Below are 27,175 nucleotides of genomic sequence, written 5' to 3'. Positions count from 1 at the left end.
ATTACTCTGGTATTCCAAATAAATTACAAACACCTCCTCTGAGGGAGGTGAATACAATGTGTTGGGAAAATTCCACAAATAATTGACATGGGAGCAACACCAAGTTTTAAGAGGAAAAGTCCATCCATCTTTACTAACTTGCAAAACTACTCAGCTAAAGACTTAGTTACAAGTTTGGTAAAGCTCTTAAATTGGTTTAGAGGATGACCTCCATTCCCACCAAAGGGATTAAAGGGTAGGTACCTAGGGCCACAATCACTGAAACACTTAGGCATGCAGATTTGCCAAAAAAGCATAATTTTACGCCTCCCTCTGAACAAGAATTTGGCAATCTGAAGAAAATGACCAGAAGGTACTTGAATTACCTTATGTAGCAAATTTCCAAAAACATCATAAATGAAAAGGCCGGAATGGGGGATGGACAAAAGTAATACAATGTTCCTTCCATTCTGCAGAAAGAAACTGCACCTCCTCAGATTCAAAGTCATGGCATCTCAAACACAAATAAAACTCGCCATGTTTGGTGAGAGGTTGCTGGGTTTTTTGTAGGAGAAGGAGGAGGAGGAAGAGAAAAGAAAAGACTCCTCCAAAATACAAATCACACTTATCCTGTCTGTGGTATAAAGAGGGTGGGGACCTCAACAAATTAAGCAGCACTGAAATATTTTAAGTGCCATATGCTTAATAGATTACCATTCTTCATATGCTTAAACAATGTATGCAATAATGGAACAAAGATATTTCACAAACACATGCTTTCTACTGCATGTGCTGTAAAATAACAATTTATTTTAAAAGATGTTAAACAAATGAATTTAGAAAGGTATATGCAGTACAATATGTCGTCCTAAGAACGTGTGAAGAATGAATGGGGAACCAAATTTTAAAGGCCAAAGGGACACTGTCAACGTTGAGAGGCCTCAAAGTTAAATAAAACAAACTCCCCCAAACAGATTTTTGAAAGAAACAAAGTATAGCTTGTTGTAACTATAAAAACAAAAAACTCCTGTTTTGAAAAGTTATCAACATTTCCATGAAAGTTTAAGAAACAAAATTTAAAATCATATTTTTTAGCAACATGCATTATTCACATTTTGAATGCAAACAGAATTCTGTCCCAGAAAGGTATTAAGAGGACTCCTTCTGCAGATTCAAAAGAGAGAAAAGTAAACTTCACATTTTTAATTTTCTCATTACTCATAGTCTCAAACTTTGCCAGCAATCAATGGTGTTTATAGGTAGTGACAACACCAGATGTTGTTTGGCTTTGGGACTCTGGAGGCAGGGGCAGCTCTATGTTTTTTGCCGCCCCAAGCACGGCAGTCAGGCAGCCTTCAGCGGGTGATCTACTGGTCCCACGCCTTTGGTGTACTCACCGCCGAATTCCCGCCAAAACCGCAGGACCGGCGGACCTCCCACAGAAACGCCTTGCCGAAGGCTGTCTGACTGCCACCCTCAGAGCAACCGGCAGGCCGCCCCCTGCAGCTTGCCACTCCAGGCACGTGCTTGCTGCGCTGGTGCCTGGAGCCACCCCTGTCTGCAGGAACTCAAAGCCTATACACAAGCTCTCATACCTGCAACTGAAACCCAAACCACACCAACTTGGAACAAAACCCTGATCTTTCTGAAAACTAATTTTTCATGCACAATTTTTGTAACTGGACTTAAACTTTGAAAATAAATATGCTTCTTGTCAGAGAAAGCATTGTACACATATACACTTCGAATCTGACCATATTCTCTATTAACAAAATTACATTTTGTTTTAAATAATTAAAACACTGAATGGGTTTATTATGGTTACCTTCCATTAAGGCTTGAATTAATAATTATTATAATAAGGGAGTGAAAGACCAGATTTTTATTTGTGCCTTACTGTACCCCTAAAGCCAAATCCTGCTCTCCACAGAGGCAGTCACAGAAATCTGTTGGACTTGTATTCCTTAACCATTCTTGGTATGTACAGTCCCAGTGAAGTAAAGGCTGAAAGCATTCTGATATACACTAAAGATATATTTTATTTGACAAAAGCAAGTCTAGTTTTATACCAGGAGACTGTCAAAGAAAGCTTTCCCTTCATAAATCAAGCTCTGAAGAAAGCTCTGTAGGGAAAGCAGATTGGAAGAAGAAGAAGAAGATAAAACACTTTAAACTATTCTTTTGCTATTATAATTAAGACTACCTCAGTCATATACTACTAATTTAAAAAAATAATCCCTCCTTCCACTGAATAGTTGCATGCCAACTTTCCCCTATGACCTAGAGTGTGGTTAGATTAATGGAGCAGCATTGACACAGATCTCTGAAGCAATTGCTTGTCTGTACTGCCATATAAAGGAAAGGAACAGAGGTGGCTGTTTTTCAGCGGACACCTTGAATGAAAACGTATAGACTGAAAAAAGTTGCCCTCAGACATGGGTTTTTCAGAGACTCTGTGATACTTATGAGGAAGAGAGGGTCTCAGCTTTCGAGGAAAGTCCAGGCAAGTGCAATGCAGGAATTCTCACTCATGTTGCAATGACTACAAGTATTTCAGGGCCTACATCACTCTATATCAAAATAAATTAGACTGTATATCCTGCAGACTCTATGGTGGGGCAAAGTATTGTATGCTTCTATGATGAGGAAAAGATGCTTTATGTGAGTGAAGTTGAGCCCTCCCTCATCTTCGTCTTAAATAAAAGCCCGAGATTCACCCTGTGAATTTCTGCACAGTGTCAAATGAGGTGAGTTACATACACAGGACTGTCAGTGTTCATCTAAAGAAGCTAATTTAATTACAATAAAGTAAATGGTCTCCTAATCAGTTGAAAAATCTAGAAAATAAATGGTACATGTATCAAGAATATTGTACTAGTCCTTCCACTAACTTGGAACCAGTTAAAATAGTTGCTAGACTCTACTCAGGTTATTCAGGGAATTTTATGTAATGGATTTTTTAAATGCTTTCCTCCTCAGGGAAAAAGTGGACAAATTCAGATATTCTCTCTTCTCTATAGTTTGTTTTGTAGCTTTTTGATGAGACTTTCTTTTCACTGATTAAGGTTGACTTTAATCAGTAAGCCATTAGACAATGGCAGACCAGTAACCTATTAACGATTCCAGTTCCAGAGAGCAGGACCTTAAAGTGCAGTATTTATTAGCAAATTCTTTTTTGTTTTTCCTTGAATAGTTGTAGAAAGCAATTGAAAATATCAAAACATATTCTGTAACTGAATTCCTCTACACTTACTCATTATTGGGCCAGTGAAAATATTTTAGCATCTGAAAAAGTTAAATATTTTAGAATTAACATTTCTGATTTATCTATTTAATACAATCAAATACTACAATTGAAAGTGAAGCTGTAGTTTTGTGAGCACAAAATTTACACATATATTCAGAGGTCTGCTTTCCAATATCTTTGCACCACCAGGAGGTATTTTGGTCCATTTCAGAAGCCAGCTGAAAATTTGGCCCCAAATGTCAAAAAGTTATTTGAAGAAAAACATCTAACAACAAATATTTCCTTATCTTAAAATCAATATGTGCATTCCAACCATTAGTACTAAATTATAAATAAATGGCTTGCTAACTCTTACAGTTGCTCATTTCAACTTTCTCATGGCAGTGATATTTTGTCAGGAAAATCAGATCTTGGAAAAAAACTATGAAAAAACCCCACGGGGTGATACCATAGCTGGATTCTTGTTTGAATGGAATCCAAGTACTGTAGTTTGTTTCCTTTTGATATAAATCAGAGCTTCTCTAGTTTAACTTAGCATAGGCCAGCAGGAGAAAAAACTTATTCATCTCTGTCCACAAATATTTTGTGAAACACTGAATAGAACTGGAACACCGAGCACATTTTAAAGGTGCTGTAGTGTAAAAGCAACTTTTACACTAAGCCTCGGGGATACTTTAGCAACTCTTGGGAAATGAAAACTCAGTCTACAAACAGTAATAGACAAAAGTCTGAATCTCTAATTTAACATTACTATACACTTAGAAGACTTTTTGCTTCATGTACAAATTAGAGAAAGCATATACCGTAGCATTATGAATGCATCGCTTAAGAGTTCGGACAGTGTCTGCTTCTTTATTGTAAACCTTTATTTTTATCTTGTCTTAAACTGCACGTATGTAAAAAAATCTTTCTATATTGATACGATTTTAAAAATTAATTTTATCACTTTTCAAATATATTTTGTGTTTGAGTTATAAATATTTCACTTTCTTGCCAAAATATATCCGTAATAAATTATCTTAATGATCAGTACAAACACATCATCAGATTTTAGCAGTGACTATATAATACTAGAACAGTTAATCACAATTACATTTTAGCCCAATTACATCATTTTATGAATTAGGTCATCAGCTCAGCTACAAACTATTTCTGATTTTTTCCTACCCCAGAGGGCAGTCACTCTGAAAGGCAGAATCTTTTCGGTCAAATGAAAATTCCAAAGCTCATTGCTAATTGTGCTGTCTGCCAACAAACAACTGTATTTCATTTTCTCAAATGAAGCCCTGCACGACGGTTTCCTTCAACAATCAAGAAAAAAACGGGGGGAAATTACCATGTCACAGGAAAATATGGCATATTAGTAACTGCAGACATTTTGATAAAGTGTATTATGTCTAAACAGACAGTGATATTAACCAGTTCGTCACCAGAGTTCGGAAATGCTTATTGCTGCTGCCAAAAATTTAAGGGCTTGCTCCAACACTCATTGCAGACAATGGAAAAATTTCCACCGACTCTGGTAGAAGCAAGATCAGGCCCTAAATAAACACATACTGTACAACAGGGCTCATAATTCTTAAAGGAATAGTTAACTTCTGGGGTTAGACTGTTTTTTAAAAGAGAATATTTCAGATTAAGTATCCTACACATAAATTCAGAAGAAAATTACTTATTTGAAGAATTATATCTATTATGCTATATACACACACACTATCCTAACTTCTAAAGACAATCATTCATAGAAGTACTTTAATGTGAAAATGGAAACTGGAGAATATTTTGTCTTCAAGTGACTTCCATGTTCATGAAAGGTCATGTACTGACAGTTTAACAGCCATGAATCCTCTTTTTCTCCATAAAACAAGTATAGAAACGACAGCAAAAGAGTGAGCTTTCCCACCCTACCTATGTTTTTCAATATTTTTCTGGAGAGATTTCCAGCAGTGAGACTAGTTAACTCTCTTTGCTCACTTCATATTCAGACCTTCTGCTAAGAAGTGCAATTAGAGTTTCTTGAGATGGTAGTTTATATTATAGGGACACATTTTTCTTGTAAAAATGGTCTTGGATCAGCAATTCAGTACATAAATTATCAAACCACCACCACAATCAGTCACTAATAACTTGAATCACATTTTATTCTGTGACTTACTGGATATGAAACCTTTCACCTTTAAGTGAAAATAATCCCAAGACACAAATTGAGACCAAAAGATCAGTGTGTTTTGATTCCATGATCTGGTTCGGCCCACTATAGACTGATCCAGGTCATAATTTTCACACTTGGGTGCCTAAAGTTAGGCAGCTTAATCCATATTTAGGTACCTAAATAAGAGTGCCCTGATGTTTCAAAGATGCTGAAAATCCAAGATTCCCATTATTATTCTGATCCAATTAAAGTTACTTTAGATAGTTAAAAAAACATTTTACCAAAATCCAGTAAGCAAATATAACAATCACTGACAACAGAAAAAGAAAGTGACAGGAGTCAGTACATCCAGAAGGAGCTCAACATGGTAGAGGGATCTATGTTTCCACTATTATTTCCCTATGTTTCCACTATTATTTCCCAATACATTGACCAGAGCAATGTTTTTTTTGTTTGTTTGTTTTTTCTTCAATAAACTGAAGATCAGAAGCAATGGTAAAGAAGGCACTTTGCTGCCGAAGTAGTAACTGGACCCACATGGTTTAGCTGTTGCAGAGAACCTTGTGCACATACCCAGCCCAAGGCCGAAGTTTAGTAAAGACAAGTCATTCTTATTAAATATGGCATGGCACATTCCCATACCCTGGGAAGGTAGCAGAAAATGAGTCCAGTCAAATGCTCTCTCATGGTCATGACTAACTGAAATACTGGACAAAGTACAAGTTCTGGTTTCACACACACACAGGACATACAACCCTGGGAACTAACATTCTCTGGGTCACTTGATTACATAGCTATGCATCTGTTCTCTGTTTATTGTTTTAAGTCAGAAAATGTCTTCCTCTAAAAGTACTGCCAATCTGCATGAGATCAGAAAAAACAGACAATACAAATAAATATTTGGATTGTTAAAAAATGGGTACTTGATGGCATATAAATTCAGCACATCTGCAGAGCTACTATTCCAGCAAATACTAAGTTATCTCAAGATACTCCCCTAAGTACAAACAGTACCAGAAGACCATAAATTGGAAGCTGATAATATTTACTCATGACTCTGAGAATGAGCCCAGGAATGGATGCTATAGATGGGATTGTTTTAGGGTTGAGTTACACAGGCAATTCCATATCAAATCCTGACATTTTCTTCTATTGCCAACAACCTAAGACTGTTCACCCAATTGGGTGGCTTATATATAGGTCTGAAATCATGCTAGGTGCTTCACATAAGGGTGTACCTCCTCTTGTGGGGACCTTACAATCTAGATTTTTGACAAGACGTGAGTGGAGTAACAGACAGATGGAACAGAGGCTTGTTTGACCTTTCTGTGCTTTTCTAGATTCTCTGATTAAGGATCTTATACATTTCCCTCCTGGGTCAGTTGTATCAAATGTCTGTTTTGCTTTTCCCCAGAACAGATCTGATCAAGTCTTTCTCCAGATGTGAACAAGTCTTATTCCCATGTAACTACCTCCTAAAGCTGTGGTCCCATAAATCATGTTACTGAACTGACAGTCTCTAGAATCATAACGGCATCTGGATTTTCCTTCCTTATCAAATCCATTCCAGCAGCCTCCTCCTCAAGAATAGACTTCAGGTCTGGAACATAGATTGACACAAAAAGGATTCTCTATTTCTGATCAACTGCTTCTGTGCTGCTTAATGGAAAGAAGGGTTTTCTTCTCCCATCTTTAAACAACAGAGCACGATGTACAGCATCTTCTCAGAATCTGAAAGGTGATGCTTCCATTTTGTATTTGTGTCCTTGTTTGTCATATCCACTTCCTCAGGCTATATTTCCAATCTCAAAAAAAGGGGGAGCATGGCAGTGGGATAAATAGCATGTGATCATGTAATCTGAGACTACATCATAATGTATAAGCACAAAGGGGCCAAATTAAGATTGCAAAGACAACCTGAATTCTGGAATTTCCAAATTTTTGATTTTGCAATCTTTTAGCATAGCTTTTGGATGTGGTAACTTGTACATCAAGAGGATAGAAATGAATTTATAGCAGAAAAAGCAACCAGGAAGAGTGTGTAACAAAGGGTAAGCAAGATCCTCCCCTTGAAATTCATTTATTTTACACCACCCATTGGTTGCTTTTCTGGCTAGTCCTGCCCCGATTCCCGCTGGACATTTGACTTACACCTCTTCACTGTCATTTAAGTAACCTCTGAATTTAAGACAGTGGTGTGTCTCAAATCTGCCACCTATACAGGACCTAACCCTCACTAAATTCAGACCACCAGATGTTTTCAAACAGACCCCGAAATCTTTTTATTTACTTATCTTTTTTTTTATTATTTTCTTTGGAGTCTACTCCGACTAAGACATCTGGACCTTGACACCCCTGTTCTAGGTGCTACTGTAATACTAGTAATTACCAATACCAACAAGAACAATGTCACATGTTTCCAGGCTACTCACCACTATCCACACTACTGACCTGACTTCCCCCTTCATGTCTCTCCAGGCTCTGAGACATGAGAGAAAAATAAATGAGACTAAGATCTTTAAGGCAGGCACCTTGTCTTTTCATTGGTTCTGTGCATTTTGAGGGCTATAAATAAGTAACCGCCCTATATCCAAGCTCTCTGCATGCTCTTATGGCTGTTTGGTGGGTGACCAGCAGGGGAGCCATCAGACTGGACCTTCATGCATAATCCCATGGATATCAGTATGATTACTCATGGTAGTAAATAGTGTACCCACTAGTGTTGGAATGGAATCATTTATTTTAGTCTTATCTACACAGTTTATTTTAAATAAAATTTTTAAGTGACTACAAGTCGCCTGAATGTACATATGAATCTATTTTACTAATATGATGAAATGTGACTCATTTCCTACAGCCAGAAAGTTCAATAATATGAGATTTGCTACTGTTACGTCTGGTCACCATTCTAAGTAGATGATTTTTAAGAAGAGATAAATCTGAACCAAATGTTTGGAAGAAAAAAAAGTTTCAAAATATACAGAAGTACAACTTGGTTATGATACGTGCATAAAAACTCCTCAAATGTCTTAAATTTTAGACTGACTCACAGATGCTAGAAATGGAAAACACCAGGCAGGCAGGCAGGCAGGCAGGCAGGCAGGCAATCTGCCTGCCAGTACAGGGTGGTTCCTTAAACTACATTTTCTAGAATTATATCCAGCCTAGTTATACAAGTCTCAAGTGATGGGGTTTTCAACACTTCTCTTGAGTAACTAATTCCAGAAACTGTTACAATTTACCATCAAGAAGCTTTACCTCATAGCTGACTATATTTTACATCTTAATTTCATCCTAAAACTCCAAGTTACATCTCTGTGAGCCCTCCTAAATAATCTCTACCCCCTTCTTGGCATTTGCTGCTTTAAAATTCTACATTGCTATGTTCCATCTGGAATCGCATCACATAGAAACTTAGCTACTTAAAATAATATTTATTTGGCCAACCTGAAATTAACCCTCTGCAAACTCTTGAAATACTATTTTCTCACCTCTTTGGTTTATTTCCAATGAAACTAGAGAAGTAGAAGGGCACGAACAACAGATTTCAGCGGCACAAGTGTTACATTATTAGACTTGTACTGCATATCCAGAGGAATGATTCAGCTGGAGGAAAAAAAACAGGTTTTTATAACAAGGTTATGCATATTAAAAAATGTGCAGTACTTTCTAATGAGATTCCAGTAGTGAAATAGCAATGAAATACCAAGGCAAATGAAATTAACCAAGGTTTTAATCCCTGTGTACTTCATGGATTTCCTTTTTATAAGACTATCTAAAAGGGAGGGTGCATGTAATGAATGCCCACAGGCAAACTAAAGAATAGCTATTATTCTCATTGATAAGGACTCTTTTTTTAAGGCTTAAACATGATTCATTTATTTTTGTATTCCCTCAGAGCTAATCTCAAACTTACATGCTTTGTCTCTTGAGGATGCTACACCAGGATTCTACCCTCTCTCCTGTTATACACTTTCAGCCTCTTCAAAAATCAGCATTGCCAACTTTCATGATTTTATCATGAATCTTGCAACATTTGATGTTGTTTCCAAAGTACCAGTTCCTGGATTCCTATATTTCAGCTTTCATTTAAAAATATATACATATATATGAAATTCTAGCCCAGATAGTTGTAGGGAAAGAGAGCTTGAAAATGTTAGCCTTACAGGCTCAAAAAAAAATAAAAGGCAAATAAAAAAAAATCCCAAATGTCCCACTTTAAAAGCTGATCTCCTGCGGTATATATGTTGTTGTTTGGTTGGGTCTTTTCTGTTCGTTTTATTTTATTGTTCTCTCATTTTAAAAGCATCAGTCATAATTTTTGAATGCTTGGGCTTGGGAATACAAAGCCCAAAATAGCTATTCATGTGATCTATAAATCTGTCAATGATTTGAGACTTTGCAATGTTTCAGACAGGCTGTTCAAATTGCTGCTATGATATCAAAGTAAGTTCTTATGCCAGTTAAACCTGGGACGTGTTAGGCCAACCTCCTCCACTGACTAACTCCTATAGAATCACACGGGGAGAGTCTGTCTGAGAAGTAGCAAAGGCCAAAACCATTTAGGGCTATACAGGCCAAATAAATAGAAAGAGCTCAGTTGGGCTTTTTTTGAAGGGACCAGAAGGGAAAAAAAAGAAGAGAGGTTTATTTTATTGAAGTTCCCTCTATGGGATACATGGAACAAGCTGAAACGCACTTTCATGCCCCCAGCCAACATTCAGCTGAAGGGTCAGACAGCAGATGGTGTGAACGCATCTCTGACTTACACATGTTTTTGTCTTTAAAGCCTTTTCTATGTGCCTCATGGAAAAAGGCACCTTTTCATTTTGACATAAATTATACTGCCTGCATTTCCATCCCCATTTTTATTACTAGGAATATCCTGGTTGATGAGAAATTCATCTGCTCTTTAGTTCTCCCTTGAAGATACAATCCTCATAGTTGGTTACTGCACTGGTAACTATGAGGCCACAGAGCACTTTAAAAAAAAAAAAAAGGAATAATCAGCAGCAGAAGACTAAGCAATAAACAGTCTATATTTTATCTTTTATGAGCGTCTTTACTGGAGAAGTGGAAAGCAACACAGATAACATGAGGCATAAGCAGAAAGCCGTCTAAACTGAAACATGTCAATGTTTGTTCTCAGAGGCATCAGCAGCTCTCCAGAGTTTGTTCTTTGCTGAGAGACGCTGAAGACACAACTTCATTTAACAACCAATCACTTATCAGCCTTGCATAACCTCCATTTAAATATATCTGTTGAGGTCTGTGGGCATGGCCCATGTACTGCGTGGCCAAAACCTGTGAAAATTGTTTGCAGAAAAAACAAATCGTAGATCAATTTGAAGCACAATATACATCACAAAAAAAGCCATAGCTGTTTACTCACCCCTGCAAATAACCCAAACCAAGAACTCCAAGACACATTCCAATTATTCCATGGGTGGGAAGCCAGGTAATACTGGCAGCCATAATTAAAATGCTTTAGTACCGTCTGGCAGCTCCTTAATCAAACCCAGTTACCACTTACTCATTTCCAGACACAGCAGTAAATGGCCGCCAGGAGAATTCTATAGGGAAATCTTCTATTGACCATGTTTTGCCATTTATGCCAACTGCTCCCTATTTACTTTAAGCCAATTATGGTTTATTTTTAAGGAGTAAATATTGCTTTTTAACTAGTGTATTTAGGTTTTTGTTTTTTTAAATTAAAAAAAAAGTCTAAAATCAGAACATATTTGCAAGGTTTATATATTTCCAAACTAGTTATTTTTCCTATAAATGTTTTAATGCTTTTACTTTAGTTTTGAGGCACAGATTAGACATGCATAAGCCATACTACAAAAAACACTGAGGCTTTCTACCTGCAATGGATGCCCTCACAGAAAAGTCTTCGAGAATTTAACAGAAAATTATATCCTTGTTATAGAATTCTGCACTGTGGTTCAGGGAGCCTCTAAGGAATATTTCATTCTCAATTAAATTCTGTAAGTGGTTATAAGCATTTGCTTAGGTATGAGTCCAATAGGGTTCTATTAAAACCTATAGGACTTTCCCCCTCCCCTAGGGGAGAATAGTTGGGTGGGGGGGAAATCAGTAAGATCCCAATCCTGCAGTTACAAATCTGCCTAGTTTTATGCACTGTAAATAGTCCTATTCAGTGCAGGTGTGTAACTCTTTTCAGGATCAAGGCTTAAATCTTAAAAAGCTCATCTAAGCAAAGTATGCATTAAAAGAAATAATGAAAAGTACTCAAAAAGTGTCCTTTCAGTGAATAATAGGTCTCACCTACATTTCTGTTAACTGACTTAAGTAAAGCATTCATACATAATATGGCTTAGTAATGCAAGTGTGCTTTAAAAAGAAAATTTGAACATAAAAATGTAGCTTAACCTAACACACTGGTTTGGTTGACCAATTAACAATATTCTTAAGTGAAATGAACTTTTTCAATTTTTATTTAGACAACACAACATTTTCATTAAAAAATCTTAATCCATACATTACTATCCTCTCAGTCTGATTGATTGTTCAGACTTCCAGTCTGTGAAAGTTTTAGATGAATAATGGCTGGGCATAACAGCCCAATTTATGGTTGAAGTTAGAAGTCTAAATGTGCCATTTTCTGGATGGTACAACACTGGCCCCCATTGAAGACTCTTATTTTTTACACACACTATATAGATAGATAGATATAGATTTGCTCTTTTAGTTAGGACCACCGGAGATAGAAGTACAAACTAGAACATCAGTCTCAGCATCTTCACCTCTCCTTCAACCTTCACGGGTGTCTAGATATGAACTCAGCAACTATAAAGAGCCAAAATGGAAAAGCAAAACCAAAACACCAAACTTTGGAGAAAATATGGATTCAGAACATAAAATTCACACCTGATCATATATTACAATCAAAAAAACATTAAAAGAATATTAAGGTTGCAAAGTCAAGCCCTCAAAAGTTAGGAAATGCCAGAATTAAGATTGCATCCACTCGCCCCACCCTCTGTCTACTGCAGCCCTGCCCCCTCCCTCTCAAATCTCCTATTTTCTCTGTCCCCACCCCATCCCTCTGCTTTCTTGTCAGACTCTGGGGCTATCAAGAAGGCCAGGGCTTTATAAAGTGGTGAGCAAGCAACCAGGAGCTTTGTGAACAGGGCTGCTAACAGGGAGTTTCACAAGTGGAGTGGGAAGGGGGCAAGGTTCACATGAGTCCTTTTAAACCTGTAAACTAAACTATATTCAAAACTTTTTGATTTAAACAAAACCCTTTCATTAACCTAGGTAGCTGAAGGAGAGAATCCAGTTTATTGCACTGAATGCAGCATGTATGATTGCCTGCCCTGTGGGCGGGTGGCGTATGTGTGCATTTGGTGCAAGAAGCGCCTGGCCCTCAGAGACCGTGTACGGGCTTTGGAGGCCAGGGTGGCGGAACTGGAGGAGCTAAGAAAGGCAGAGAGATATGTTGATGAGGCTTTCCAGGACACTAGTTTTGTCCCACCTCCGGTCAGACAGCCCCTCCTTTAAGGATCCTCAAAGTGCTGCCACGGCAAAGGACTGTCCTTAAAGCACTGCTGCAGCAGCACTGTAATGTTGCTGCCCCTTCTCCCCATTGGCGGCCCTGCCAGTAGGGTCCATACCAGCAGAGCACCGACAGGGGAGGCAAAAGGGGCAGGGACATTAAAGCGCTGCCACAGCAGCACTTTAAGGATGGTCCTTTGCAGCAGCTGCACTTTAATGTTGCTGCGCCCCCACCCCCCCCCCACCCCGTTGATGGAGCCGCCAACAGAGTGGGGGTGGGACGGGGACGGGGACGTGGAGCAACGTTAGAGTGACCAGACAGCAAGTGTGAAAAATCAGGATGCAGGGAGGAGAGGGGGGTAATAGGAGCCTATATACAAAAATTAGACCCAAAAATCAGGACTGTCCCTATAAAATCGGGACATCTGGTCACCCTAAGCAACGTTAAAGCGCTGCTGCGGCAAAGGACTCTGCAGCGCTTTAACGGCCCTGCCCCTTTTGCCTCCTGGGCCTCTGACAGGCGGGGGGGGGGGGGCAAAAGAAGCAGCTGCCCCGGGGCCAGCGATTTAAAAGGGCCTGGGGCTCTGGACGCCACTGCTGCCCTTTCTGCCAGAGGCCTCGCCCCTTCCGGGGGCCAGAGCCACCCCTCATACTGTTAAGTGTCGTAGTTACTTTCACCCCTGGATAGGGGGAGCCTATACAGGAGAGATGGGCTCCACCTAAGCCAAAGTGGAACCAGACTGCTGGCACTTAACATTAAAAAGGTTGCAGAGCAGTTTTTAAACTAAGAGATGGGGGAAAGCCAACTGCAGCAGAGGAGCACGTGGATTGGACAGAGACTTCTCTTAGAGGAGAGTCTATTGATAGAGATTCTCTAGGTTTTGGTCAGGAGGAGAGGATGGAAAAGGATAAAGTAGGGGCCAGATCAGACAAGAAACATTCACATAAAGAATCCAACACATCAGAAAGGGGCAGACAAATAAACAGTGACAAGTTTTTAAAGTGCTTGTACACAAATGCTAGAAGTCTAAATAATAAGATGGGTGAACTGGAGTGCCTCATGTTAAAGGAGGATATTGATATAATAGGCATAACAGAAACCTGGTGGAGTCAGGACAATCAATGGGACACAATCATTCCGGGGTACAAAATATATCGGAAGGACAGAACAGGTCGCGTGGGAGTGGCACTACATGTGAAAGAAAATGTAGAATCAAACGAAGTAAAAATCTTAAGTGAACTCACATGTTCCATAGACTCTCTATGGATAGTAATTTCATGCTCTAATAAGAATATAACATTAGGGATCTATTATCGACCACCTGACCAGGACAGTGATAGTGACGATGAAATGCTAAGGGAGATTAGAGAGGCTATCAAAATAAAGAACTCAATAATAGTGGGGGATTTCAATTATCCCCATATTGACTGGGAACATGTCACCTCAGGATGAAATGCAGAGACAAAATTTCTCGATATTTTAAATTACTGCTTCTTGGAGCAGCTGTTATAGGAACCCACAAGGGGAGAGGCAATTCTCTATTTAGTCCTGAGTGGAGCACAGGATCTGGTCCAAGAGGTAACTATAACAGGACCATTTGGAAATAGTGACCATAATACAATAAAACTTAACATTCCTGTGGTGGGAAGAACACCTCAACAGCCCAACACTGTGGCATTTAACTTCAGAAAGGGGAACTGTGCAAAAATGAGGGGGTTAGTTAAACAGAAATTAAAAGGTACAGTGACTAAAGTGCAATCCCTGCAAGCTGCATGGACACTCTTCAAAGACACCATAATAGAGGCCCAACTTAATTGTATACCCCAAATTAAAAAACACAGTAAAAGAACTAAAAAAGAGCCACCGTGACTTAACAACCACGTAAAAGAAGCAGTGGAAGTCAAATCCTAGTGATGTAAATATAAAGGAGCATAAACACTGCCAAATTAAGTGCAAAAATGTAATAAGAAAAGCCAGAAAGGAGTTTGAAGAACGGCTAGCCAAAAACTTAAAAGGTAATAAAATGTTTTTTAAGTACATCAGAAGCAGGGAGCCTACTAAACAACCAGTGGGGCCCCTGGACGATCGAGATAAAAAAGGAGCACTTAAAAAGACGATAAAGTCATTGCGGAGAAACTAAATGAATTCTTTGCCTCAGTCTTCATGGCTGAGGATGTTAGGGAGGTTCCCAAACCAGAGCTGGCTTTTGTAGGTGACAAGTCTGAGGAATTGTCACAGATTGACGTGTCACTAGAGGAGGTTTCGGAATTGATAAATTTAACAGTAACAAGTCAGCGGGACCAGATGGCATTCACCCAAGAGTTATAAAAGAACTCAAATGTGAAATTGCAGAACTACTAACTATGGTTTGTAACTTGTCCTTTAAATCGGCTTCTGTACCCAATGACAGGAAGATAGCTAATGTAACGCCAATATTTAAAAAGGGCTCGAGAGGTGATCCCGGCAGTTACAAACCAGTAAGTCTAACGTCAGTACCAGGCAAATTAGTTGAAACAATTGTAAAGAATAAAATTGTCAGACATGTAGAACAACATAAATTGTTGGGCAGAAGTAAACATGGTTTCTGTAAAGGGAAATCATGTTTTACTAATCTATTAGAGTTCTCTGAAGGGGTCAACAAACGTGGACATGGGGGATCCAATGGAGATAGTGTACTTAGATTTCCAGAAAACCTTTAACAAGGTCCCTCACCAAAGACTCTTACGTAAATTAAGTTGTCATGGGATAAGAGGGAAGATCCTTTCATGGACTGAGAACTGGTTAAAAAGACATGGAACAAAGGGTAGGAATAAATGCTAAATTTTCAGAATGGAGAGGGATAACTAGTGGTGTTCCCCAAGGGTCAGTCCTAGGACCAATCCTATTCAACTTATTCATAAATCATCTGGAGAAAGGGGTAAACAGTGAGGTGACAAAGTTTGCAGATGATACTAAACTGCTCAAGATAGTTAAGACCAAAGTAGGCTGTGAAGAACTTCAAAAAGATCTCACAAAACTAAGTGATTGGGCAACAAAATGGCAAATGAAATGTAATGTGGATAAATGTAAAGTAATGCACATTGGGAAAAATAACCCCAACTATACATGGGGGCTAATTTAGCTATAACTAATCAGGAAAGAGATCTTGGAGTCATCATGGATAGTTCTCTGAAGACACCCACGCACTGTGCAGCGGCAGTCAAAAAAGCAAACAGGATGTTAGGAATTATTAAAAAGGAGACAGAGAATAAGATGGAGAAGATCTTATCACCCTTATATAAATCCATGGTATGCCCACATCTTGAATACTGCATACTGATGTGGTCTCCTCATCTCAAAAAAATATATACCGGCATTGGAAAAGGTTCAGAGAAGGGCAACTAAAATGATTAGGGGTTTGGAACGGGTCCCATATGAGGAGAGATTAAAGAGGCTAGGACTTTTCAGCTTGGAAAAGAGGAGACTAAGGGGGGAATATGATAGCGGTATATAAAATCATGAGTGATGTGAAGAAAGTGAATAAGGAAAAGTTATTTACTTGTTCCCATAATATAAAAACTAGGGGGCCCCAAATGAAATTGATGGGCAGCTGGTTTAAAACAAACAAAAAGAAGTTCTTCGTCACACAGCACACAGTGAACTTGTGGAACTCCTTGCCTGAAGAGGTTGTGAAGTCTAGGACTATAACAGGGTTTAAAAGCAAACTGGATAAATTCATGGAGGTTAAGTCCATTAATGGCTATTAGCCAGGATGGCTAAGGAATGGTGTCCCTAGCCTCTGTTTGTCAGATGGTGGTGATGGATGGCAGGCGAGAGAGATCACTTGATCATTATCTGTTAGGTTCACTCCCTCTGGGGCACCTGGCATTGGCCACTGTCGGTAGACAGGATACTGGGCTGGATGGACCTTTGCTCTGACCCAGTACGGCCATTCTTATGTTATGTTCTTCTCCTCCTCACTGCCTCGGCAACATCAATGGGAGTACTAATAGTGCAACAGAGACAGTATCCTTATTCACAATTCCAGTGCACAACAGCACGACCACAGCCTCTACAGCAGCTAATGCAGAGAAAGTGCTTTGCAGCCCTGGCTGCAGCATACCCAGTGCTAGCAGACTCTTCAGAGAATTTAGCTGCCATAATCTGAGAAGCCTCTACTGAGCGTGTGCAAACTGAAATTTTTCAGAAGCTCATAAGTTGGCCAAATTTGGCCAAGTTTTCACAGCGACATCAAAAGGCATTTCTGACACCAAGACAACCCCTTTGCCCAGTTTCAAGTCCCTGCTCCAAAGCATGGAAACACTAGAGCTTCTCAACAAAATGGCTTTACATTTGGAGGGGGTTTTTTTGTTTGTTTTTTAAGATATGGGCAACATAATGCATTTTTCCCTATCCTCATTCTCAGAAATGGCTGACCTGTTTTTGCTGAAACTTTCCCCCAAAAAAATGCAGCCTGAGACAAGGGAAATTTTAGCCCAATGGCTAAAGTCTACCAGAGTTATAAGTAACTGAAAAACAGGGTCTTATATGTCTTAGGCAACCTAAACTATAGGTATCACTACCTGGACCACCTGTAATATCCAGCTCATAACTGGTTATACATATGCCTCTGCACACAAATACAGTATATAGGCCTACAAATGCACTTCTCTCACTTTTGGGATGTATTTAATGTAAAATCCTATGGTGGATAGTCCTATAGAAGTACAAGTGTTCCTGTAGGTTTATCACCTCTGCCATGATCTATACTCCTCTTGCTGTTCTAGATCTGGGCTTGTCTTAAGTAGAAACAGCTAATCATGCCTAATTGTTTCAAATGGTATGTTGGTTTTATGACAGAGAAATATGTCATAAATGAGCAGGCAAAACGACTCATTTCCAACTAGAACCTAAACAGAATTTGAAGCTACCTCTCAAGACTGAAATATCAATTTTTCTAGCTCTACAGTATGTAATTTGACAGCACTCCTTCCTAGAGGGGCATGTTGTTCTTGGGTGTGACACTGGACTTCCAAGAAAGTAGCGAGTGATATAAAACTACCAGATCATTCCCTTTGGTTTCCCTTTTTACAAATAGCATATCAACACCGAATTACCACATCACTGGGTTTCTTAATGTTTTGACTCCTTTGAAAAGTCAAGTTATTCCTTTTTCTTTTTTGCTATTTCCAATTTTATTATTTTTCCTTACCTTGTTTCCCAAGGTGTCCCTGAGTGTATGCACTTTAATAAAGCTAATGTTAAAATTATATAATACAAAGGTTAAGGAATGTCTGTACATCTGGGCATAGTGCTTAAAAATTACCCAAGAAGTACAAAGTTTGGTTTTAAAGTCATACAATACCCTCTAAACTGATCATTGTATGAGGCCTCCTTTACGCATGTCCATAATATCCCTTTGTAACCAACACACATCCCTCAGAGACTGACATGTTTTTTTTAAAACTAAAACATATTTAACACAAATTGAAATACCGGAAGGTTCTCATTGTTGTTTTTTATAGAACCCACATGTAAATAATCCCCTTTTCATCTGCCCTATAGAGTAGTAGGTTAAAATAACTGATGACTTTCTCTTAATTATACAGTTGAGGTGGATCCACCAGGTCACAGTTGAAAAGAAGAGAGATTTATATCCTTGATAAGCATGGTAGTTATTATTATTCAATATACAGTACTGCTCTAAGGGAGGTCTAATCATTTCCTTTCACAGTAGTAATGCTGTATCCTTTGTTTTATACTGTATTACTCTAGCAATACAACCAGTATCCTGTTTTTGTCTTTAAACACAACTGAATAATTAGTCTGAAGGCTTTATTTCCCACATTTTCTACAGCCATCTTCTGATTATTAGAGCACAGCACCCAATTTAGCAGGCATACTATCTTCCCCATACTTTACAGCTAAACTGCTAATTCCATATTTATCTGTTCTACACAGCATTTAGATGTATGGTAAGTGTTTTCCCAAGCAAATAAAACTTTGTTAGAATTAAATTAATTATATGTACTTACAAAACGTAAGAGGGAAAACCTTAACAGAGCATTATCATTTTAAACAAATGCCTGAAAACCAGGAAATTCAGAGCAAAAAAGTCACATTAAAAGAAATCTACCATACAAGATTGTAAAATACAGAAATGCTGTTAGTATAAACTGAACAACCAGAGCTATTTTACCCTATGAACCCCCAAAAGTACCTTCCTGGTGCCTGAGCTTGAGAAGTGTGTACAACATAACATTCAGATATATTTTCCAAGAGTACTGTATAGTAATCACTGCAATCTCAGAATAAAAACATTCACAAAGAATATGAAAACATTTCTGAACAGATTCCCATCAGATTTCTTTAAATAGCTCTTATAATCCTTCCCCACCCTACCAATGACAAACTGGTCAATAATATTCTGGTATTTCTTTAAACATTTTATACATTTATACACTATTTACTAGTAATGAATTCACATTTTGTAAAGTGTGTTTTAAAAATGAGGAAAAATATTTTTCCCTCAGAGCAAAGTATATTCTTTTCCTGTTCCTTCATCTAATTTTCCTTTCTGGTTCATGACCAACTCTCTTTCCTGTACACAGCTGTGATAGGGAAGAACTACAGTGGAAGATCAGAAAAAATAAAGCCCAAACTACTGATTTTTCCTGACCCAGGCTTTGTAAATATAGCTAATTGACAATGGGAAATATATTCCAGGAAAAATAAGTTATTTTGTTTCATTTGAAATTTTTCTAATAATTTTTCAGGATTTTTTTACATTAAAAATTCATTTCAGTGAACCCCCCCCCCCATACTTTTCTCCCATTGGAAGAAGAGGGCCAAGTGCAAAAAATAGTGTGATATTACCTGTAGAGTTAAAAAAAAAAACAACCAAAAGTATACCAAAAAACTTGTGTCAAAAGAAATGGAAATTCTGAAGTTGAAATGTTTTCAAACATTTTGATTTAGTCAAAATGTTATTTTAAAAAAAAAATCCCTCCTCCCTAAAAAAAAAAAAAAATTCATCCAGCTCTTCTTGTAACACAGTACAGAAAAGCACTTAATAGCAGTAGCATGACAAAGAACATAATCAATTATGTTTTTTTCTACTACTACCACCAAATTGCTATTAAGACTAAGCAAACTCTTTAGTTAAGACAATCATGTTCTGAGATGAGAATTCTGTCACTCAGCAGTTAGAAGAGATTACGAGTAAAGCATGAAAAACCTTGGATGAGGACTGAAGGATACAGACATACAGAATATTGGCTTCTGCCTCTTCAGAGTTAATTTTGATGCTGTGGTATGAGTTCACCATTGCGATCACATTTGTGAAGTCTTTTAAGCACTAAGTGTTGTACTCATAAGGTATTCTATTTCTTCCCTAGCATGTGTCATTATTACTCTTCTGCTGTTTTATAAGAACCAACTTGGTTGAAACTGTTCTTGGAAACCTTTAATATGAATGGCACAAGAATAAATTAAATTAACAGGCTATTCTGAGTTAAGGTATTTAAAACTCTTCACTATTTAAAGTGTCTCTAAAATTTTCTAAAATACTAAGGCGAGGTCGGCAATCAAAGGTGGCACACATGCCAATTTACTGTGGCACGCTACTGCTAGCCAGGGGTGCCCGCCGCCTGCCCCACTCAGCCCGCTGCCGGCCTGGATGGACACAACCCTGGGCCAGCAGTGGGCTGAGCGGGGCCAGCAGACAGGACCCCAGCTGACAGGGGCCGGCAGACGGCACCCCAGACCAGCAGCGGGCTGAGCCGCTCAGCCCACTGCCAGTCTGGGGTTCCATCCACCCGCCCCTGTAAATGTAAAATGTAAAATGGCAGGCGAAACCTTAAATTACCATGAATAAATGAAGACTTGGCACACCACTTCTGAAAGATTGCCAACCCCTGTACTAAGGCCAGTTACCACAAAGACAAGAGTGACAAGGATGCACTGCTATCTGCTTCCCTTGTTAGATTCCTAAAACTGACTGAATATTGTTCTTAGAGTACTGATTGGACACAACCACATAGAAGGTGATTAGTGTTTGTATCTGGAATATTACATAAAGTGTACAAAAACACAGGTTATAGTGCAATGGTTTATTAGTTATTGGGTTAACTCTTGGTTCCATTGAAGTCAACCAAGCCAGGATTTCATCCCTAAATTTAAGGTCCTATAAACTCTTACCTCTACAATATTACTACTGGATTTTGTCTCAAAACAACAGGTTCTATTCTATGGAGAATTATCATGAAAGCTACACAAGCTTGGATACGAAGTTTTAACAGTAAATTGTTTTGTTTGAGGATTTTTGAGAGACAAAAAACATTTGCTCCTGAAAATAATGTATTAATTATGCTGATGGAATGTGAGCAACCACCACACAAACTCCTACACACAGGTTTGTAAATGTACCTTATTTCTAACTTTTCTTACATTTACTCATTTTCACCTTGAGCAATGTCAACTATTCCAAATTATATCAAGTTATATGTTGGTTTTTCTCTCGGCTTGTCTACATAGGGGTTTAAACTGGATCACATCCAGTTTTAAAATGCTTGCATACACACAACACAATTCGTCACTGCACAATAACTCAGAATTTATCACAAACTCTGGAGTCCTCTTGCAAAGCAGACTAGCTTTGCTTCAAATCGTATTAATGTAGCCTATTGTTTGTGTTGAAGCAATTACCGTGCACCACTTTTGTCATGTTTCCAATTGCTATCCCACTGTGCTTTGCAGGTTGACTGTTACTGACATTTATCTCTGTGCCCTCTCATGCTATAATGTGAAGTTTGCAAGATGACAACTCCCCATTTTTTAATTTGTATTGGAGTAAGATTTTGCCCATTTGCTCCTGGATCTCCTTTAGCAATACAACAGTAATAGCACTCCAGAAGCCCCACAACATGCCTCACACAGCTGCTTAGAGCCATGCCAAGACCCTGGATCTCATCACCAACAGGGAAGCAGCATCAGTTCAGGAAGATCTCATGGCCTGCCCCCAGAATAAAGTCCTTTTTAAGGACATTGCAAAGCAGATGTCCATGAGGTTTCATGGGAAGGGCTGTTCTAGATTTGATTTTGACAAATAAGGAGGAACTGGTTCAGAATTTGAAAAAGGAAGACAGCTTAGGTGAAAGTGATCATGAAATGGTAGAGATCATGATTCTAAAGAATGGCAGGAGGAAAAACAGCACAATAAAGACAACTGATTTCAACAATGCAGACTTTAGCAAACTCAGGGAGTTGGTAGATAAGATCCCATAGAACAAGTCTAGGGGGAAAAACAGTTCAAGAGAATTGGCAGTTTTTCAGAGAGACATTATTAAGGGCACAAGAGCAAGCTTTCACTGTGTAGGAAAGATAGGAAGTATGGTAAGAGACTACTATGGTTTAATGATCTGAAACTCAAAAAAGTGTCCTACAAAAAGTGGAAATTAGGTCAAATTATGAAGGATGAATATAAACAAACAACACACATATGTAGGGGCAAAATCAGAAAGGCCAAGGCAGAAAACAAGATTAAACTAACTGATAAAACTTAGTCCTGCCATAAGTGCTGGGGACTGGAGCAGATGACTTCTCGAGGTCCCTTCCAGTCCTACAGTTCTACAATCCTATGACTGTGACGCCAAGTAATGCCAGATAAAGAGCAAGCAGCTCAAGAGAAAGAACACTGCAATGAAGGACAAAAGGAGGCAACACGGTAGGGGACATGTGACCTGTCAGTTTTTTTGATTAACTGGACAGGATCCTATACAATTATAGCACAACCCATCCCAAACATTATTCAAAGCCTGCTGCCTGCACCTTCCCCTCACCAAGGACAAATGTATGAGGCACAGAAAAAGGAAACAAAGGAGGGTTTTTTTTACAATTTGAACCCATTGACTTCCCACAATTCACAGCAAAATCAACCTCAGGATGCACGCTGCTTGGCAATTAAGTAAAGGACCCTAGATAACCCCCAAGAATGCTACGCTCTCAGTTCACAGCAAACTGTTGCCATGTGTTCACATGATGAGAATTGAAAATGGAACAGGTATTCTGTGTGCTCACTACTTGTGCGAGTTGCATACTGCAAGTTACTGGAGATGCATCAAAAAGTTTTGGATTAAAAATCCCATGCAGACACACCCTTAGAGAATAGGATGAGGCCAAACATACTCCAAATTTATACCTACTATAAACAGAATCCAAGCCAACAGAGGTGATTTTTTCCCCCTCTTTTTCAGTTACAGAATAGAAACATTTAATGAATGCCACACTAAAAGCTTTGGACATTTATACAGATACAGGCTGGGTTAAACCTCATTTAAAAACTGTAGGGGGCGACCACAGCCCCTCATTTAAGATAGCTATAACAAATGTTTCAGCAGCCCCTTCCTAAAATGAAGGCATACCATCCAGGAGTTAGAAATATGTGGGCAGTGTGCTTGTCTGAGTATTGTTTTGGGTAAAGATGGGAGAGGGGAGGAGGCAGCAGGAGCACCACCACAGTAACAGAAGGAGCAGAAAGCTCCACCACAGCCTGAACAAATGCAATAGCATGATCTTAAGGAAAAGCCTAGGGAGCTTTCAGGGGGATGATGGCTGAAACTGGTTTGATGCTGTAGGCAGGAAAAAACTCTGGTTCAATTCTTTCCACATTCAGGGAAAGAAGACTTTGTACATAAACTTGTAAATAAACAGAATTGCAACAAAAATACCTGGTTCCATCATCAATTTCTCTTCTTAACTAGAACAATCTGCAAGACCCCAAATTTTGGCTAATCACTCGCATCAAAAGAGGTGTAACGGGATGTACTGATGCCAGCATCTTGGGAGAAGACTGCTTTTGCCACTCTGCTGAGCATGATCCATTTCACCATGATGTCTTTTGGGCTTCATGGAGCCCCTGCCAATTCTCCAGAGACTCATGGATTACATGTGGTAACAACATGCATCTGTGTACTTAGATGATGTGGTGATACTCAGCACCAACTGAAAAGTGCATCTAGATCACCTCAGGGCACTTGACTAATCATTGAGAGAAGGAGCCCCCTTCTGCACCAAGACTCCCTCCCAGAGCCCATATCCCAAACCCCATCCTGCACCCCAACACTCTGCCCCAGCCCAGAGCCTTCTCCTGCACCCAAACTCCCTCCCAGAGCCCACATCCCAAACACCCTCCTGCATCCCAACCCCCTGCCCCAGGGTCAGCCCAGAGCCCCTTCCCAAATCCCTGCCCCAGCAGTGAAAGTGAGTGAGGGTCGGGGAGAGTGAGCGACGGAGGGGAGGGGGGGAATGGAGTGAGGGGGCAGGGCCTCGGGGAAGGATCAGGGTAGATCCTGAGTTGCCCTTAAATTCAAAAAGTGATCTTGGGCATAAAAAGGTTGGAGACCATCGATCTACTGAATGTGTTTACCCAATTTGTATGTATGGTGCTACAAGCACCAACTTTCCAACGTGCCAGGGGCTGCTCACTGCTCAACCCCCGGCTCTGCCACAGGCCCTACCCCCACTCCACCCCTTCTTGCCCCCTCCTCTGAGCCTGACGTGCCCTCACTCTTCCCCCTCCCACACACACCCCACCAAGAACCTCCAGCATGCCACAAAACAGCTGATGAGGAGGTGCGGGCAGGGAGGAGGCAGCATTGATTGGCAAGGATGCCGGTGGGCGGGAGGGAATTGATGAGGGACTGCGGACGTATTACTGTGACTCCTTGGCAATGTACATTAGTAAATTCTGGCTCCTTCTCAGGATCAGGTTGGCCACCCCTGCAGTAGGCAATCAGCCTGAATGAGCCATTTAAGGAGGACAATAGAACTTTGGAGATACTAATCTCCCACCATCCTGAGGAGCTTCCTGGGACGTTGCTTTGACACTGCACCTGGTACAGAGTACCACCTTGGACACAGCTGGTATTTTTCCACTCGAAACAAAGGGTTCCCACTTTATGCAAATTCTATTTAAGGCTGGGGAGTAACACAAACAGGACTGTCCTCAATTTCCTGCCCAGGAAGGAAGACTGCTAAAAGACACCTGAAGGGAAAGTCCAGGCTCAGACAAGAGTCCAATCTGTAAAGAGAAATAACTGGAACGCTAAGCCACAGGAACTCTGCAACTTGCCTAAAAAAACATTTAGGGTGAGAAATTACAATGTAACCTGTTTCTTGAGCCTACTGAGCTTAGTTTGAATGCTTTGTTTTATTTGCTCAGTAATATGCTTTGTTCTGTTTGCCATCTCTTTTAATAGCTTAAAATTTACCTTTTGTAGTTAAACTTATTTCTTGTTCATTTCAAAACCCAGCTTGTGCAATTCACATGAGCAAAAGGCTGTGCATCTCTCTCTCCACATTGAGGGAGAGGGCGAATTTTTACAAGCTTGCGCTGTGCAGATGTTTCTATACAGCGCAAGACAATATTATTTTGGGTTTACTCCCCCCAAATGGGGTGTGCACATGAGTACTGGGTGAATCCCCAAGCGGATTCCTCCCACACAGAACTGATCTCAGTGTCTCTGTGTCCATTTGCAGCTGGGTGTGTTCCTACCTGTATGTGTTTGCTGGAGAAGGCCTGAAGGCCTGGCACAGCTAGGACAGGGTGAGGAAACCCAGGCTGATGGAAAAGGTGGAACCTCAGCACATCAGGTGGCTTCCCAGATGGGAGGCGGGGGTGTCCAACCCATCACACAGTAATCCTCTCTATCAGAAATCCACAGTTCTTTCTACTTTCATGCCCCCCATTGAAAATGCAGTCAAATAGCAACCTGTATATGGATACAAAAACATACTGTTCATTAATTTATGAATACATACCATTCACATGTGGTCATTTTTTAGAAACAGATGGGAATACTAAACAGATTAAGTTCCAGTCTACTGTACAAAAATAAGTTCACCTTAGGTCTATACCTAAGTAACCAAAATTAAGTCGACCTAAGTAACGTCAACTTACAGCTACCACAGTAATTAAATTGCTTTTGCATGTCCACACTGTGTTTCTTGTATCAGCGATGCATGTCCTCACAAGGAGGGCTTGCACCGATTTAACTGTCAGTGTGGGGCACTGCAGGCTGACTTCTGAAAGGCAGCAACAGTCAGTCAATGTAAGCAACGCAATGTTTACACATATTCTAAGGGGCCATTCAATGTAAAGCGGCCCGTCAAAACTTCTGCAGTCATAGGGCAAAAAGGGGGGTTTAGTGGGTTACAAATTGTTGTAATAAACCATAAATCCAGTCTCTTTATTAACAGGCCACTCTACTTCGAATGGGTTCTTTAGTAGTCTGTCTAATCTGACATTTCAGTGGACCTACTCCCTTCTTTTGGTCCATCTAAAATACATTTGATTATGATTCTGTCTACTTTCAATTGTTTCAGAATGCCTGAGGTACTGTGCTGGATGTGTTAATAACAGAGCAATATGTCAAACATTATACAATGTTTTAACACTTTGGAATTAATTATGTAATAAATTAGGGCTTGAGCCAGCAAAGCTTACTCATGTACTCAACTTTTCTCATGTACTGATTCACATGGACCCAAGGGTACAACTATTGAGCTCGTAGGGCCAGCCAATAGGAGCTAGGTACCAAAACACCTTTAATAATCTTGCCCTTCAGCTTTTTTATTTCCATAAAAACTATAAAATGTTATAACTTCTTCCATACCCTTTATAAAGAAAGTATCTCATGCTGCTTAGGGCTAGACTGTAGAGCTCTTTTACACTTTAGTGAGCTATTACTCATGTGAATAATCCCATCAAACTGATAAAAATACTTTTTCACACAACCTGTAATTAAACTCTGGAATTCAGCGCCACAGAAAGTTGTTGAGACCAAGAATTTAACATCATTCAAAAAGGGATTGAATAATTATATGGATGTCAAGAATATCCAGAGTGGCCATAATTAATTATATCAGCAACTTTGGAAAAGATATTAAATCTCATGATTTATGGTTTATGTCAATCTTTAACTATTGGGATCAGGATAAAACCTAATGATAGGGGCAGAATATCCCATATCTGCCTACTGCAGGTTATCCCACATCAGCCTACTTACTCTGAAGCATCTGGTACTGATCACTATCAGAGACAGGTTACCAACTAGATGGATCTTGGGTCTAATCCAATATTGTAATTACTATATTCCTATATAAAACTTCTTAGAGATTGTTTACCCTGGATGTAACAGGAAAATTTATCGTGAGACTTACCCCAGAAATCTCACCATTCTGGAAAGAGGCTGGCAGATCCCTTCCAGCAAGGTTTCCCTCCCTGCTCGCAGCTTCC

The 27,175-nt window shown here is 39.4% G+C and overlaps 1 protein-coding gene across 4 annotated transcripts in view; it reads right to left on the bottom strand.

The window, feature by feature from the left end:
* COBLL1 (cordon-bleu WH2 repeat protein like 1) overlaps positions 1 to 27,175 on the bottom strand; it is a 142,393-nt gene that overhangs the window by 74,289 nt on the left and 40,929 nt on the right. Inside the window, exon 1 of one of the 4 annotated variants that reach the window (XM_039495801.1) lies at positions 8,870 to 8,984. The exons of the other annotated variants lie outside the window; for them this stretch is intronic. The gene's annotated coding sequence lies outside the window, so the exon portion shown is untranslated. Of the gene's footprint in view, positions 1 to 8,869; positions 8,985 to 27,175 lie in introns of those variants that run through there. 4 annotated transcript variants of the gene reach the window in all.

Source organism: Mauremys reevesii, linkage group 11 (genome assembly GCF_016161935.1).
Source record: "Mauremys reevesii isolate NIE-2019 linkage group 11, ASM1616193v1, whole genome shotgun sequence".
Lineage (NCBI taxonomy): Eukaryota > Metazoa > Chordata > Testudines > Geoemydidae > Mauremys > Mauremys reevesii.
This window is presented reverse-complemented; position numbering and strand designations above follow the sequence as displayed.